We start from the raw sequence: 19,209 nt of genomic DNA on the forward strand, positions 1-19,209 counted from the left end.
ATGAAATATGAGTAAAACAAATAGATGCCAACGGAAAAGAAAAAGCATCAGTTTTATAGAAAATAAGTAAAGAAATTTTTTTTTTTTTTTTTTTTTTTTTTTTTTTTTTTGAGACAGAGTCTTGCTGTGTCCCCCAGGCTGGAGTGCAGTGCCGCGATCTCGGCTCACTGCAAGCTCCACCTCCCGGGTTCACGCCATTCTCCTGCCTCAGCCTCCCGAGTAGCTGGGACTACAGGCGCCCGCCAACACGCCCGGCTGTTTTGTATTTTTAGTAGAAACGGGGTTTCACCGTGTTAGCCAAGATGGTCTCGATCTCCTGACCTCGTGATCCACCCGTCTCGGCCTCCCAAAGTGCTGGGATTACAGGCGTGAGCCACCGCGCCCGGCCTAAGAAAATTTTTAAAAGATTCAGCATTAAACATTTTTTGGAATATGATAAAGCAGTAAGTATTCTCAAAATTCCAATTTTTAATCGAAATAAATATTTTCTCATTAAGACAATTTGAACTTATTGCTGTTTCTATGTGTAATTCCTTAAAATAACTCCTGCAGATATTTCAGTTACTAGCGCGGCGACAGTGGGGAGCTTCCGCTGGCTTCACTTACGCGTGCGGAGCCAGCGTGGGCGAGGCGCTGTCGCGTGCAGGCCTGTGTGCGCATGCGTGCAGGCCTGTGTGCGCATGCGCGTGTCCATACGCTTCCCTAAACGCAGCCGCGTTGAGAATCACCTAGCAACACGGTGCGGAGACTGGATCAGGCCGAGAAGCAGGGTGTAGCCAGCCGTGAGGGGAGAATGCTGCAGAGGTGAGTGTCACAACTGCTGGTTTCCTTTTAAGAAAACGTATAAGATTAATTTCCAAGCTATGTATGCTGTGTAAGGTGCAGAGCTGAAACCAACCAACATCGTGCCTCATGTTCTAGGCGTGGGTGACACAATTTCACATCCCATTTAGTCATCCCAGATCTCCCTTGACAGACAGCAGCCGTCAAGAGACGGTTCTCACGCCAGCAAGGAGTGGAGGGTGCTGTCGGAAACCACTCCCAGAATCTGTGTCGTGTGTGTGTGTGTGTGTGTTGTGAATATTCAGATGTGTATGTTGGTAATATATACACACATGTGCATATTAGTCTGGATGTTCCAGGGAGTAGAAGCAATAGGAGATTTTTGATAGGAACCGGACTCACAGTGTGCTGGAGGCTGAGCTGTAGACCCAGGACAGCCAGAGTGGTGAGGTCCAGTCTGAGGCCAAGGTAGATCCGTGTCCCAGCTCAGACACTCAGGCAGAGAGAGACAGAGAGTTCCTTTTCTTTTTTTTTGAGACGGAGTCTCGCTCTGTCACCCAGGCTGGATTGCAGCGGCACCATCTCGGCTCACTGTAAGCTCCGCCTCCTGGGTTCACGCCATTCTCCTGCCTCAGCCTCCTTAGTAGCTGGGACTACAGACGCCCGCCACCACGCCTGGCTAATTTTTTGTATTTTTAGTGAGACAGGGTTTCACCGTGTTAGCCAGGATGGTCTCGATTTCCTGACCTTGTGATCTGCCCGCCTTGGCCCCCAAAAGTGCTGGGATTACAGGTGTGAGCCACCGCGCCCGGCCAAGAGAGAGTTATTCATCATGCAGACTTTGTCTACTCTGCAGGACTTAAATGGTTTGGTGAGAACCATCCACCTTAGCGAGGGCAATTTGTTTTCTCAGTCTACTGATTCCAGTGTTAATCATGTCCAGAAGCCTTCGCGCAGACACCCCCAAAATCATGGTTAAATATCTGGGCATGCCACACCCAGCCAAGTTGACACATAAAATTAATTAATGCTATTAGTTATATTTCTAAATAGAAGGGGAGGGACAGAGAGAGAAACACACATAGAGGGATAGAGAGGCAGAGAAGAGAGGAGAAAAAAGAGGGAGGCTTTGAAAACAGCCCTTAAATTCTAGACACAGCTCTATTATTGAGAAGAAGTGTAAAAGTTGAAAGTCCATTAACCTTTCAAAGTTAGAGTTCCTAAATTACAAAAATACTCCAAAACAAATATTTAGATTGTCATGGAAATTAGAGTGGCAGAAGAAATTGTAACCAAACTATATCTACAATAAAGCCACAAAACAGTCTCTAAGTTATGAGACAACCTTGAGGAAATATGCGGACAGTTATTTTTCTCTGGTTTGCATGACTTACAATCTGATTTTCACGTTTTGTCTTTAATACTAGTATAATCATAATCATTCTGCATGTTAGAATGGTATTATCAGTTTCAGTACATGGAAAATTAAGAATAGGCCCTGTGAATTGTCTAACTTGCCATTTAAAAAAGAGTTTATAACATTTATTAAAACGCCATATTTTCATCTCAGTATTCCATTTTTGATGACGTATTTATTGAAATACCACTGTGCACACACATTTAAATTTATAGATTGAAAGTTTCTTGCTATATTCTATAGGAGGAAGTCTAAGAAATTATAAAATTATATGTATCTATACATACATACAGATAGAGATGTGTGCAGATACAATGTAATAAATCTAACATTTAAGAAACAGATTTCCTTCTTTACTTCAAGTGTAAAAATTCAAGATCAAGGGAAAAATAATATTTTAATTTGTATTCAGAGACATTGAATGTGTCCAAAACAGATAAGACCTATATATTCAACCATGGACCTATGCATATCTAATTTTGTAAATAAATATTTGGAATGATTCTTTAAGTTACAATCCAATTTGTCCTTTACAAATGGATTACTATGGGTTCATTAAATGTGTTCATTAGGCCTCCATAAGGGGCTTGCTGTGTTAGGAGACAAACAGGAACAATTTGGAACAAATTTGTTATGTAAATTAAGGCACGCGGACGAAAAGGAAAGCTTGAGATTCCGTGAGCTTTATTTCCTTTAAAGAATGAAATGGCTCAGTTCACTTGGGTAATGGTTCCACAAGCCTCTGTCCGGTGGGTCACTGACATAGTGTGAGACCATGTCAGCACCTAGCAAAGCCACACATCTCTGGGCTTTCTGCTTTGGAATTTTCCGGAAAGGGATATGCTAATTAGTTGAACCACATGAAATTAAAGTGCATGCACATCAAAAAGCATCGATTATTTGTAGTTTTCCAGGATTCAACACAAATAGCCATTTAACAATCAGGGTCAGTGAATTTAAGGGAATATGAGAAAATACATAGATATTCACTCAGACTAAAAATTGGGATTTGTGTTTCATAATAGCATTACTTGAAAGCAGATAACTTTGGAGGTCAGGTAGGTAATATTTGTCCTTAGAGGTTTTAAGCAATAAATTGAGCATTATTCAAATAGATGTAAATGAATGCATGAGAATAAAGATATGAACACAAATTTGGTACCACAAAGCAAAAGGTGATGACTAGATGTGCAGATTCATTAAATTATTGAATTAGCAATCACTCTCACATAATTCTTGTCTGATTTCCAAATTATCTGCTTACCCTTCCTTCATTATTTTATGTTTTATTCCCATTGAGTTGTCAACTCCTTTAGTCTGTATGTCTCAAGTTTGATTTATACTAACCACATGGTTTCTAAGCCCTGTCATTTTAAATGGCTTATTCCTAATCCTTTCCTTGATTATATGTCAGACAAATCCTACCCGTCTTTCATGTCCAATACTCAAGCCCCACTTCTCCTAGAATCTTCCCTGCTCCAAATATCATATTTCTCAATGTATCAGACACTTCAGAATAATTATTTTCTATATCCATAATTTGTAGCATGAATATTGTATTTTATTGAGCATCAATTTCTCATGTGTACTTCTCCAGTTAGATTATTCATTCCTTAAACTTTGGGGTCAGCCTTAACCATTATATCCCCCAGGACATATAAGACCTTAATGATTAATTAGTCATAATAACTTACTGCTTGTGAACTACACGTAACAGCTACCTATAGAACATTCCACCCAACAAGAAAGAATAGGTATTATCCTCCAGTGCATATAGGACATTCTTCCGCATGGACCATAATATACCATAAAAAGCCTTAATACATTTAAATAATTAAAAAATTTAAACATAATGTTTTCTAACCATAAAGGGGTTAAATTAGAAACCAATAATGGAAAGAAATTTGAAAAATTCACATGTATATGGATATTAACACATTCCTAAATAACCAACAAGTAAAAAAGAAACTACAAGATACATTTTAAAATACTTCAAAATTAATGAAATGAGGACACAACATGACAAAGATTATGTGGTGCAGCTAATGCAGTGTTTAAAGACAAATTTATGGCTGAAAATATGCACATAAGGAAAGCCAGATAGATCTTTAATTGACAATCTAATCTCAAACTAAGATATCAGGTGGATGAAGAGCAAGCTAAACACAAAGCCATGAGAAGAAAGGAAATAACAAATATTAGAGCATAATTAAATGAAATACAGAATAGAAAAGCCACAGAGAAAGCCAATGAAACTAACAGTTGGTTATTTGAAAAGAAGAAAATTGATGGATTTTTAGCTAGACTGACCAAAGAGAAAGGGAAGAAGAATCATTTCCCAAAGGAGCAAAAAAAGACGGACTTACTGACAATACTATAGAAATAAAGATTATTGTAAGATAATTGTTATAAAGTATATAATTGGCTAGCTGTGTAAAAGTTGGAAGTTCATTGACCCATGAACAACTGCATGACAGCAAATTAGATGGCTTAGATGAGATGGACAAGCATCCAGCAAGACAGAAACTATTCAAACTAACTCAAGAGGAAATAGATAATCTGAATGGGCCTAGTAAAGAGATTAAAGGATTAAATTAGTAATCCCAAAACTACCCACCAAAAAACCCAAGACCTAGTTAGCTTTATTGTTACATTTTACCAAACACTTAATAATCAACATCAATTTTTCTCAAACTCTTAAAAAAACAGAAAACACTTTGCAACTTATTCCATGAGGCTGATATTACTCTAATAGCAAAATCCAGACAAAAGACATAGTGAGAAAATCAAACCACAGATGAATATATCTTAAAAACATAGGTAAGAAAATTCTTCACTAAGTAGTAGCAAACAAAACAACCATCTACCTATAAAAGGATTATATAACATGACCAAGGGGCATTTACCTATAAAAGAAAGATGGGATTAGCATCCTAAAATCAATTAATGAAATACACCGTATCAATAGAATAAAGGATAAACAATATATAATCATCTCAATAGATTAAAAAAAGAGCATTTAATTAAATCCAACATTCTCCATGATAAAAATTGTTAACAAAATAAAAATGGAAGCGGTCTTCCTGGACCTGATAAAAGTCATCTATAAAACTCTCAAAGCCAACGTCATACTCAGTGGTAAAGGCTGAATGTTGTCTCAATAAAATAAGGAACAAGGCAGGATTCCACTCTTTTCACTTCTTTTCAATATTAAACTGGAAGATGTGGCCAGGACAAGTAGGGAAGCAAAAGAAATACCAGGCATCCAGATTGAAAAGGAAGAAGTGAAACCATATGTAGCTGAAGATGACATAATTGTATATAGTAAATTCTAACAAATATATTAAAATAATTAAAACTGCTAAATGACTTCAGAAATGTTGCAGTATGCAAAATTAATATATAAAAATTACTTCTATTTCTGTGCACTAGACATGAACAATACAAAATTAAAATTAAGAAAAAAATTACTTATGATAGCACTGAATTAGGAATAATTATAGCAAAAGAAGCGGAATGTTTATGCTCTTAAAACTACAATAAATTGTTTAAAGAAATTAAAAAAGATCTAGATAAATAAAAAGATATCTCATATTCATGAAATAGACATCTTAATGTTGGTAATATAGGATACTATTCCAACTGATCTACAGATTGAATATAATCCTATCAAGATCCCAGATGTCTTTGGCACAGAAATTGACAAACTGATACTAAATTCGCATGAAAATTCAGATGGCCCAATATAAACCAAACCTTTTTGAAGAAGAAGACAAAGTTGAAGGAGTTATGCTTCCTGATTTCAAATCTTACAACAAATCTATAGGAATCAGGACAATGTGGAACTGACATGAAGATAGATATATGGACCAATGGGACAGCATGAAGAGTATGGAAATAAAGGGTGTCAAGACCACCCTATGGGGAAGCAATTGTCTTTTCAACACATGTTTCTGGGAACTGAATATCCATATGCAAGAGAATGAATTTGATCTCTGATTCGCACCAAATACAAAATTAATCAAAGAGCTAAATATATGACATAAAACTATTAAACTCTTACAAGAAACATAGGAGTAAATTGCTGTGCATTTGAATTAGGGAAGAGTTTCTTAGATAAGACATCAAAAGCATAAGCAATGAAACAAAAGATGATAAATTGAATTTAATCAAAATTAAAAACTATTGTTCTTCAAAGGACAATACTTCTTCTCTTTTTTGGAAGAATTTGAAGAGAATTACTATGAATTCATTATTAAGCATGTAGTAAAATTTATCAGAGAAACCTACTGTAGATGGGTTTTTCTTTGTGGGTGGATTTTTTTATTACTAATTTAATATATTAGGGGTTGTAGGTCTAATCTTATTTTCCATTTCTTCTTGTGTCCGTTTTGGTAGTTCTTTTATTTCATCTAAGTTATCTAATTTGTTGGCAATTGGTTGTTTATAGTATTTCTATTAATCCTTTTTATTTCCTTAAGTTTGATTGTAATATATCTTCTTTCACTTCTAATTTAGTAATTGGACCTTTTTGTCTTTTATTCTTGGTCAATATTCCAATGTGTTGTCAATTTTGTTTATATTTTAAAAGAACCAAAATTGAGGTTCATTGATTTTTCTCTCTTGTTTTTTCTATTGTCTAATTATTTTATGTCCTGACAATATTTATTATTCTTTTCCTTCTTATTTCTTTGGGTTTAGTTTGCTCTTCTATTTTTTATCCCCTTAAAATGGAAGATTAGTTTATATGTCTGCAATCTTTCTTCTTTCATAGTGCTCACATTTCCAGTTACAAATGTTGATCTGAGCACTGCTTTCATTATATCTCATAAATTTTAGCATCTTTTGTTTTCATTTTCGTTCATATTAATGTATTTTCTTGTGATTCTCCACTTTTATTGGTTTTATAAAAAGTTGTTTAATTTTCACATATTTGTGAATTCTATTTTTTTCTAATTTTGATCCTTTAAAGTCAGAGAACATATGTGGATTTTTAGATTTTTAACTTATTAATACCTATTTTATGGACTAACATGTGGCCTACCCTGGAGAATGTTCCATGTACTCTTGAAAAAATTTTGTATTCTGCAATTGTTAGATGGGGTGTTCTATAGATGCCATGTCTGGTTGGCATATAATTCAAGTCTCGTTTTCTTACTGATCTTCACTCTAGAGGCTTTATCAATTACTGAAAGTGGACTATTAAAATCTCTATTTTCGTAAATTGTCTGTTTCTTCTTTCAAATTATGTTTATAAAAGAGTTGATCCATTAAAAATATATAACATTTACAAATACTTATTCACCTAAAAACAATGTACCAAACTGTTGAAGAGAGTTAATCTTTGCTTAATTTTTGCTTAACTTATTAAGTTAATTTTTGCTTCATCAGTTTGATTTTTTTTAGGTGAATACATGTTTATAATTGTTACATATTTTTGATGAATTAACCCTTTTATAAACATATAATGTCCTTCTTTGTCCTTTATAACAATTCTTAATTTAAAGTCTATTTTGACTGATATTTGTATAGCCACCCCAGCTCTCTTTTGGTTACTATTTCCATAAATTACATCCTTTTACTTTCAATCCATTTGTGTCCTTGAATTTAACATAAGTCTCTTATATATAACATATAGTATGATAATTTTTAAAATATGTCCTGACAATCTCTGCCTTTTATCATGTAGAAGTTAGTCAATTACATTTAATGAAATTTCTGTTAAGTAAGGATTTCTGCCACTTAACTATTTTATATATGTTTTATACCTTTTTTCTCTCACTCTCCATTATTGCTTTCTTTGCATTAAATAAACATTTTCTAGCATACAATTTCAATTCCTTTAACATTTCCTTTACTATATTTTTTGAGTTATTTTCATAGTGGGTGTCCTGTAGAGTACAATAAATATCTTAAATTATACCAATCCAGTTTAAATTAATGCCAATTTAGTCTTAAAAATATTAAAAATTTTGCTTCTACCTAGTTCTGCTCCCCACTTTTTGCTGTGATTTTCACAGTAGCTTCTTTATATAGTGTTTTACCGTCAACCTAGATTTATAATTATTATCTTATGCAATCATTTTTAAAAAAGATAAAGAAGGAGTTGTAAACAAAACAACTCACTTATACTGTTTTTATTTTTACTTATGTGGTTATCACCCCCTGAGTCCTTCATTATTTCAGGTGGATTTGAGATATTGTTGATTGTCCTTCTGTTTCAGCTTTAAGGACTCCCTTTAGCATTCCTTGTAAGTTAGCACTAATAGCAACAGATTCTGAGCTTTTGTTTATCTGGTAATATCTTAATTTTTCTTTCATTTTTGAAGACATAGCTTTTCTGGAAATAATATTCTTGGTTGACAGTGTTTTCTTCAACACTAAATATATCATCCCACTGCTTTCTGAACTTCATTGTTTCTAATGGGAAACTTGTTGTTAATTTTGCCAAGCATCCCTTGTGTGTTACAAGTTGTTTTCCTCCTACTGTTTTCAAGATTGTCTTTGACTTCCAACAATTCAGTTTTAACATATCTTAGTTTGGATCTCCTTGATTTTATCCTGATTGGGGTTTGTTGAACATTTTTATGTGTAGATTAAAATTTTTCTTCACATTAGGGAAACTGGTTATTATTTTTTGAAATATTACTTGTGCCTCTTTCTCTCTCTGGTCTTTTTCTGAGGCCCCATTTTGTGTGTGCTTGTACATTTGATGGTCTCTTGCAGGTCTATAAAACTCTACATTTAAAAAAAATATTTTTTCTTTTTATGCCTCAGACTGTGTCATCTCAATTGACCTACCCTCAAGCTTACAGATTCTTTCTTCTGCCTGCATGAATCTTCTACTGAGACCCTGTAGTGCATTTTTCACTTCAGGTACAGTACTTCCCAATTGGAGAATTTTCATCTGATTCTTTTAATTCCTCTCTAGTAGGTTTCCAGGGCTACTATAACAAAGTGCCACAAACTGGATGGTTTAAACAACAGAACTGTATTGTCACACAGTTCCAGAAGCCATAAGTTCAAAACCTCTGTGTCAGAAGCATTAGTTCCTTCTTAGGGCTCTGAGGGCAGGATCTGTTCCAGTCCTCTCTCCTTGGCTTGCAGCTGGCTGTCTTCTTCCTGCATGGCCTCATGTCTCCATTCCTCTGTACATGCCTCTGTGTCCAAATGTTCCTAATATGCTAGTCATACTGGATTAGAATCCACTCAGTTACCTCATTTTAATTTGGTTATCTCTGTAAAGATGCTCCTCCTCAAATAAGATTACACACTGAAATACTGGTGGTTAGGATTTCAACATACAAAGTCCAGGGAATGTGAGCTGTTACTTTTATGATGACCATTACACTGGGGAGGGAGAAATGGTACTGGGGTAAGTCAAATCTCTCTGGAGTTTGCTGTTGCTTCTGAGAATAAGCTCTTTTTTTCTTAAAAAAGTGTCCCCCAGGGTGCTGCAAGCCTTTGGTTCATTTCCTGATTTCTAAAAATGTTGAATCTAACAATTTTGCCAGGTTTTCACAGCTTTTATGAAAAAACAGAATTTGGAGTTGCTTACTTCACAATTTTCTATTTACTTGCTTTTAAAAGGTGTGTATGTATGTGTGTGTGTGCAATGAAGCAAAGTTTTATAGTTTTACTTGTTTAGGACATGTGTGAAATGATTTTTAAAAACTATTTTTCTTTAATAATATTTCTAATATTTGTTTAGTTTTTACATATAATTATGTCATTTATTTTTAATTGTGAGAAAATATTCCATTGTGTGAATATATCAACATTTATGTATTTATTATTCTATTGATAGTCATTTTCCTCATTTTTATTCCAAACACTGATATTTGAACATTCTTACATGTGTTTCTTTGGGACCGTGCTCAAGACTCTCTTTAGGGTGTACTCTAATACCAATGAGTTAAATCACAGACTCATAGATATGTACATCTTCAACACTACTACCTAATATCAAATTTTTTTTAAAATGTATTTCCCAATTTACACTTGCACCTACATGTAAGTAAGTCCATTTTGTTCTAGATATCCTTTCACAATTTGTATTGCTAGGTTTAATTTGTGTGAGTGTGTGTGGATACTTATCCATTTTGATTGCTGTTCATCGTAATTCTTTTTTTTTTATTATTATACTTTAGGTTTTAGGGTACATGTACACAATGTGCAGGTTTGTTACATATGTATCCATGTGCCATATTGATTTCCTGCACCCATTAACTCGTCATTTAGCATTAGGTATATCTCCTAATGCTGTCCCTCCCCCCTCCCCCCACCCCGCAACAGTCCCCGGAGTGTGATGTTCCCCTTCCTGTGTCCATGAGTTCTCATTGTTCAATTCCGACCTATGAGTGAGAACATGCGGTGTTTGGTTTTTTGTCCTTGCGATAGTTTACTGAGAATGATGGTTTCCAGCTTCATCCATGTCCCTACAAAGGACATGAACTCATCATTTTTTATGGCTGCATAGTATTCCATGGTGTATATGTGCCACATTTTCTTAATCCAGTCTATCGTTGTTGGACATTTGGGTTGGTTCCGACTCTTTGCTGTTGTGAATAGTGCCGCAGTAAACATACGTGTGCATATGTCTTTATAGCAGCATGATTTATAGTCCTTTGGGTATATACCCAGTAATGGGATGGCTGGGTCAAATGGTATTTCTAGTTCTAGATCCCTGAGGAATCGCCACACTGACTTCCACAATGGTTGAACTAGTTTACAGTCCCACCAACAGTGTAAAAGTGTTCCTATTTCTCCACATCCTCTCCAGCACCTGTTGTTTCCTGATGTTTTAATGATGGCCATTCTAACTGGTGTGAGATGGTATCTCACTGTGGTTTTGATTTGCATTTCTCTGATGGCCAGTGATGATGAGCATTTCTTCATGTGTTTTTTGGCTACATAAATGTCTTCTTTTGAGAAGTGTCTGTTCATGTCCTCTGCCCACTTTTTGATGGGGTTGTTTGTTTTTTTCTTGTAAATTTGTTTGAGTTCATTGTAGATTCTGGATATTAGCCCTTTGTCAGATGAGTAGGTTGCAAAAATTTTCTCCCATTCTGTAGGTTGCCTGTTCACTCTGATGGTAGTTTCTTTTGCTGTGCAGAAGCTCTTTAGTTTAATGAGATCCCATTTGTCGATTTTGGCTTTTGTTGCCATTGCTTTTGGTGTTTTAGACATGAAGTCCTTGCCCACGCCTATGTCCTGAATGGTTGTAATTCTTAAATCTGAATCTATGCTTTGGTGTCTATAAATAATTTGGAAAATTTCTGTGACCTTATTTATTCAGGCGTATCTTTTGCATGAGCAAATGCACTTGGGGGAAATGTATTAATGGTCTTGATAACCTAGTAAGTTTTTGTTTGAATATCTTCATGAAGATTGGTGTTGGAAATGAGTGTATGGCATTAAACAAAAATCATAAAATGATTTTCCCCTATGGAAAGGAACAGTAGAAAAATGTTAGATCATCCATATGAACACCTCTTGAAAAACATATGAACATCAGTGATAGCTGCCTGTTTTTGTTTGGGCTGTAAGTGGAAGAAAAAACCCAAAATGATAATTCAGAATTTAGAATTTTATATCACATTGGTTTGGGGTTGGAATTTAAACAGCAAGCTTTGTGTGTAAATGACACAAGCTGGAAAAATAACTAAACTTAAGGGATTTTAAATAAAAACAAATTAACATAAAAGAGCTTATAATAAAAATAGAAAACACATGAAAACACTGTGTTTTCTATTTTTATTATAAAACTGGAAAATAGATTTTTGTGGGGACATCACAAAAATCAAAGTCAAAAAACACAACAAAAGGTAGAATTAGACACTTAAGAACTAAAAATAAGAGAGTAGTAATATTAAGATCAATTCTAAAAAATATGGTTGAGTTGATTAAAACAGACCAAATAATAGAAGCCGTGATGTATGAAGAATGGGAAAATTGATATTTCTGTAAATTAAGTGGAGCATCTACAAATTTAAAAGCATAGATATGGCAATTAAATCCAATTATTTGACATATCTTAAGAAGAAATTAATGAACTAAATAGGTGATTGAGCTTTATAAATTCATCAGAATTGATTAGAGATGACAAATAGAAAATATCAAATAGAAATGAAGAGTTATGAAGGATGCAATGATAGACTCCAATTTCCATTAAAAGTATCAGAAGAGGGAAGTTGATAAGACAGAAGAGGAGAGATGATTCATTTTCCAGAAAGTGTGAACAAATATATTCCTCAAATTTTAGATTAACAAGGAACTCAAAATAGGACATATAAAAATAAATTACACTGAGACCATGTATTACCACTTCTCAATACCAAACAATGATGTTCTAATACTGAAAACAAACAACAGATGATAAAAGGCACTGGAGCTCTAACCCCAGAGAGGTTGTTACTCAATAATATGGGAAAATAAGGATGTTTCCATCTGATGGAAGTAACCGCTTACATAAAAACATCTAACAGAGGATATTTTTCAAGAAAAATAAACTCTACATGATGGGTCTAGGATTCCAAAAATGAAGATGAGTAAAGATATTGGTAAACAAGAGAGGGAATTACATAAACATAGTCTGTGTGGGAAACTGAAAAAAGATATGCCCCATCACCTCCTCCAAATTACATCCTTGAGTATCCCTGAGTTCCACATCCACACATTCAACCCGTTGCTAGTTGAAAATATTTTGAAAACAATAAAAATAATAATACAACAATAGAAATACAAATAAAAATAAAGCATAGCAAGTATTTACATATCATTTATGTTGTATTAGGTGTTATAAGTAACCTATGGATTATTTAAAGTTTATGCAAGGATATGCATAGGTTATATGCAAATACTGCACCATTTATATCTGACATGAGCATCTGTGAATTTTGATATCAATAGGGGATCCTGGAACCATTCCCTTGTGGATACCAAGGGATGAATTTTTCCATCTTCACTTTCTAATTCATGTAACATTAAAATATTAGCTTACTTACAAAGAAGGGTCTTTGCATATGTAATAAAATGAAGTATCTTGAGATGCCGTCATCCTGGATTATCTGAACACCCTCACAAGCATTCTTGTAAGACAAGAGCAGAGGGAGCTTGGGCAGACACACAGGAGAAGCTGTGTGTCCATAAAGACTGGAGCCATGTGGCCACAAGCCAAGGAGTGCCTGCGGTCACTAAAAGCTGGAAGAGACAGGAAGACTTCCACCTTGGGGCCTTCGGAGTGAGTGCACCTGTGCTGAGACCTCAACTTCAGACTTCTGACCTCCAGGGCTGTGATGAGAACAGATTTCTTGTTTGAAGCCTCCCATTTCATACCTTGTTGCCACAGTGGCAAGAAACTAACACATGGTAGGACCAATTTATTGAATGGACTGGACTCAATTGGAGTAGAGTGTCATTCATGAAATGGTACAAGAAAGGATATAATGAAGATGTGAGCAAGAATTGATAAAATAGAGAAAAAAAGTGAGGTCAAATTAATAACTAAAAATCCTGGCTCTCAGTAAAAACAACAAAACAGAAAAATCACCATTGAATGTAATTGAGGAAAAAAAGGAGCAAGTACACTTTGGGGCTGCTGATCATCCTCCAGATGTCATATGGAAGGCTTCTCTGTGTGAGACATAGTGACAGGTATCTGTCTTCCCATCCTACCGCATCACCTAATCAGTCTCACACACAGAAGAATTTGTATACACTTTTCTGGATAAATAAAATGCAACCATTCATATGGATCCTGTATTCATTTGTTCTCACACTGCTATAAGGACATACCTGAGGCTGGGTAATTTATAAAAGAAAGATGTTTAATTGACTCAGTTTTGCACAGCTGGGGAGGCCTCAGGAAACTTACAATCTTGGTATAAGGGGAAGCAAACATGTCCTTCTTCACGTGGCAGAAGGAGAAAGAAGAATGAGAGCAAAGGGAGGAAAATCCCCTTATAAAACCATCTGATCTCGTGAGAACTCACCGTCACGAGAACAGTATAAGGGTAACCGCCTTCATGATTCAATTACCTCCCACCATGTCCCTTCCGTGACATGTGGGGATTATGGGAGCTACAATTCGAGATGAGATTTGGGTGGGGACACAGCCAAACCATATCAGACCCCTTATAAACAGACTTGCCATGTGTAAAACTCACAATGAACGCGAAAGTAAATGCCTGTTAAGGAGGAGCAAGCTGGTTCTGAACTTTATGGTCCTGAAAGGCAGAGGACCATCCTCTGCTATCACCATAGATACATCTAACCAGCTGAGGCTTCTAACAGCCCTGAGCAGGAATGGGCTGCACCTGTCCCGAATCCAGAAAAAGCTGACACCTGTGTGCAGAACGGGCTCCACTAGGGAGCAGGTATAGGAAAAAGGTGATCTCGAGGTTGATTTTTAACACACTAAAGAGAAAAAAATGCAATCATTTTCTATGTCCCATGGGGGGTCCAAATGACAGGCAGGTGTGTACTTAAGGTGAACCAGAACTTGAAAAACAAAAGGAACAACGTGGCGAAGAATAACTTTGGCTTTAGATCCAAGGGGTTGCGTGTCCAGAATATGATATAGGATGAGGGTGTCAGTTTCCCGTGGACAACTGGCCAGGCAGTGCAGCAGGGGAGGGACGTGGGGAGAAGGAGGGGAGCTCTACACGCTCTTAGGTGTCCAGGGCGACGTGGAAATTTCCGGCACCTAAAAGTCCAAAAACAGCAGGGAATGTCCAAACTCCAAGGAAAATTGGTAATCTCTGGTCTTCTTTTAGCACAACTATCTTGGCACCATTGGCTATTATTGCCCTAGAACCCCGACCCTGTGTGTCTCTGTCCTCTTTCCAGGAAGAGATGGCTTAAAGAGATGACTTAAATAGGACACACACCTCTTACTTAGCGGTTTCTTCTCTCATCCCTGCCAGAGTATGCCGACCGCAAAATGCAAATCCAAAGAGACATTTTGATAGATGAATGTGCTTTTGAAAGTTTAAACCAAATCCTTGCCATCATTTATAACTTTTCATCTTAACAGTGCAGTATTTTTTTGTCTTGCATAAATACAAAAGTTATCCCTTAAACTATTCCAGATAAAATTTTTATACAGCTCTTCACCGCCTCATTCACTTTCTCTTTATAAGTTTCTCTTTTCGAATCCTATTATCACCTCAAGCACTGCACATAATTTTTCTCTGCTTGTTAGCGTACTGGCTTGCTAACTCCAATTCTTTATTGCATGCAGGGTATTTGTTCATGCTTACGATCTAGATCTCACCAACCATCAATTGAGTTGAAACTCTCCATGGTGCCTCTTTCAGCAATGAATCTCTTACTTTATTCTCATCAGCATCATCTTCCATATCATTTCATCTTCGCTTTTGTTTAATGCTTTGTGTCAATTTCTCTCTTCCAGCTGAAATTGTTATTTTGTCACATCATCAGCTAAATATTAACCATTGAGTCTCTCTCTCTCTCTATCTCTCTCTCATTTTCAATCTCTCCCTCTCATAAGCAACCTTGAGCTTCACCTTCAGTTGAGATGCTGGCAATTAGTAATATCTATAATATTTCTGGCTAGGGTATTTGCATAACTTTATGGAACACCTATGTGCAAGGCACTTTGCCCGGAGTTGTGAAGTAGCTATCAATAAGTCAGACTTATTTTTGCTCTGAAACAGTTTATTGTGCACCACAGAAGTTAAGATATGCATTTGTATACACGAATACAAACAGTTTTATCGCCTAACAAAATATGATTATTACCATGTTGGTGATGCTATTGCCCTGGGAGTGGAGATTAAAGTCAGAACCACAGCTTGCTCAGGTGACTGGAGCAAGAAGTGGAAGAGGTGGCATTTGAGTTAAGATTTGAATAGCAACCAAGGTACTCAGAGAGGAAAGGCAGACAAGCTGGACCAGGGAAGTCAGCTAGACAAGATCTTTAACAATCGATGGTCATAAACATTACATTGGTAGAGACTTAACATTAAAATAGGGTGGGATCAACTTTTCTGCAAGTGGAAGAGTTTTAGAGATTCTCATCTTTAATCTAGTGATAATGATTAGAATGTCCATGCATCTGCAGATATGATATTTTAAATCAAGCCAACCTCCTGGTCCTGCTGTGAAAGCATCATTGAATAATGATAGTTACACAACCTGGAATCTTCAATATGTAGGTCTCGGTTCCAGAAATCTTGAGTGTTGATGCCCAGAAGACTTTATCCTGTGAATACAAAAGAGAAAATACAGCTTTGGACCTGTGATGGAGAGCAGGCATTCTCTTTTCAGTATGCTGAGAAGAAATTTCTCAGATCCCAATTTCTAGTGCAAAACGGTTTCTTCCACATCTCTGTTAAATATTCTTTTGCTATTCCCTGTGAAGCATGTTGATTTTATGAAGGTTTGAAAGTTCTCCTAGTGCCTTGAGATTGGCTTGGTCTTCATCTTTCCCAGGTCATTCTGGAACACTGGAGATTCCAGAGCTGTTATGCGTTGTTCCGGGACATGATCCAGGCTTAGGGCTTCCAGGCCTTGGCAGTGAGGAAGGAATGGGGACTCTACCGCGGAGAAGACAGGATTCTTCTTTGGTTGATGACTCAGAAAACCACAGGGATGCTCCATGACTATTACAAGACTTCAAAATTACAGTTAATTTGAAGATAACATGGTTTACATATTTCCCCCAAGTAGTAACACCATTGTCTGCCATGTTTGTAAACCCAGTGTTCCTGCCTGGGAGCCCCCCTTGCTTAGTGGTCAGCAGCTTTGACAGAACTGCCTGCCCTCCCCCCACGGCATTCTTCACTGAACTCCAGGAGCCTCCTTCTCTCGGTTTCCCTTCCACGCCACTGGTGCTCATTTTCTCCCAGTCTGAGTCCTCGTCCTCTCCATCTTCTGATAAGCACTCGGTCCTCTAGCCCCCGTGGATTTCTCTTCACTCACCTCTGTGACGATTCCATCCATTCTCTTGGCACCTGTACGACTCGGTTCATCAGTGGCCTCCTGAACTGAAGGCATCCACCACCAAATCCATTTTCATCTTTCCTCCACCCACAGACCTAAGCTTGATCTTGCAAATTCTTCACGCCTGTAAACGGCAATTTGGTTCTTCCAACTTTTTGAGCAAAAACTCACACATACTCTTGATTTTTCTCTTTTTCTTAGTTCCCATGCTCAGTTACTAGCATATGCTGTTGAATTTGCCCTCCAAACCTGCAGTATCCAATGGCCGCTTATTCACCCTGTGTCCAGACTAGGTGGAGGCAAAGCATCCCTTCCTGGGTTGATTGCAGCTGCTGGTTTCAGATTTACTTCCTCCTTTTATCACTCTGCATCCCCCAGCTTTCTTCTCTCTACAGCCATCAGCATGATCCACTTAATGTAGGAACATGCCACTTTCTGCTCAAATCCATCTGAAGTGAAAGCCATAGTCCCTCAGGGCCCTAGGCCTGACGCAGGCCAGTCTTCATTATTTCCAGTGATGCTTCTTGGGACTTCTCTCTTCGATGATCTTCTCTAGAAGCCTTGACTTCCTTGCTGCTCCTCAAACAGATGGAGAGCATCCCAACAGATTCTACAACATTAAAAGGGTTACAAGGTAATCTAATGATCAACAAATTGATGGGAACAGACAGGTTCTTCTAAAGCCAACAGTCACGTTATTCCCACCTCCACATCCTTCCTTCCTCACATCTCTCTGACTGACCCCATGCCTTCCTCTTTCCCTCCCAAGGACTCTCATGATTTCAGAGGAGCCACCTAGAAAATCCAGGAACACCTCCCACCTCAAGGCCCTAACTTAATGACACCTGCAAAGTCCCTTTTGCCACATAAGATAACATAATATCTTCATGAGTTCTGGAGATGAAGATGTGGATATCTTTGGGGGTCATTATTCTGCCCACCACCAGATAACAGACCTAAATGCAAAAGCTGAAAATGTAAAGTGTATATAAAAAATTGAATACTTTTGAGACTTCAGGGTCAACTATTTCTTATATATTACACAAAAAAGCAATAAACAAAAAGGAAATAAATATTTAAAATATCCCTTTTTCAATAGATAGTAAGAATATGAAAAGTCAAATTACAAATTCAGAGAACATACTTGTAAAACACACATTTGATATAGGATTTGTATCCAGAATATATGAAGAATTCCCATGGGAGAGATGAAAATTCAAACAACCCAATGACATTGGGCAGCAGACGTAAATTTACAAGACAGGGTCTTGGCAGGGCCATGAGTGATGGAGACAGGGGCATGGCCCATGTGGAGACACTGGCGTGGACTCCCTGAAGAAGGACATGCCACTACTTTCTAGGAGAGTGGTTAGCAGGCAGCCCCTGGGCATCGGGTCTGCCAAGCTGTGAGGAGCTGCCCTGCCTGAGGCCATGGACATCCAAGGCTCAAGGGGACACAGCTTATTGTCCATGTTTTCTTTGGAGGTCCCTGCTAGGTCCACTGAGACCTCGTCAAGCCTGCACCTCAATTCAACTTCTCCCTCTGCTTCATTCACTTTCTCCACATTCCTTTCACTGTTGCTGATCCCTTAAAAAGTATACTTCTCATACTCCATCAGAGTTTACATTTAGAAAATGTATCTGTGACATGTGACAGTCACATGAGCAATAATCTTTGACAGTCCTAAGCATTGTTTATCAGAAAACTGTGAATTAAAACCACCAGGAGACACCACTTTACATCCAGTAGACTGGCTGAAATGGAAAGACTGCCCACACCAAGTGCTGGCGACGTTTTGAGAAAGTGGAACTCTGTCCATTGCTTGGGGGACTGAAAAACAGCAAAACTATTTGAGAGCAATTTGACAAATTCTTATATAGTTAAATCAATCCAATTGCTTGATAATTTCACTCTTATTTCCCACCACAAATAAAAACATGTCCACAGAATGAGTCAGTGAAAATGAGCAACAGATTTGGACATACTTGGGTGTCATGGCTTCAGCAGGTCCCCCAGTCAGGGTCCCTGACTTCTGGCAACA

General features: G+C 37.1%; 1 long non-coding RNA gene across 1 annotated transcript in view; it reads left to right on the forward strand.

Moving 5' to 3' along the window:
• The first annotated feature begins 724 nt into the window (after window positions 1-724).
• The window catches only part of LOC129491808 (uncharacterized), a 146,954-nt gene continuing 128,469 nt past the window's right edge, over window positions 725-19,209 (forward strand). Inside the window, exon 1 of the long non-coding RNA XR_010113790.1 lies at window positions 725-804. This is a non-coding gene — a long non-coding RNA (uncharacterized lncRNA). The remainder of the gene's footprint in view (window positions 805-19,209) is intronic.

The sequence above is a fragment of the Symphalangus syndactylus genome, chromosome 10 (assembly GCF_028878055.3).
Source record: "Symphalangus syndactylus isolate Jambi chromosome 10, NHGRI_mSymSyn1-v2.1_pri, whole genome shotgun sequence".
NCBI lineage: Eukaryota > Metazoa > Chordata > Mammalia > Primates > Hylobatidae > Symphalangus > Symphalangus syndactylus.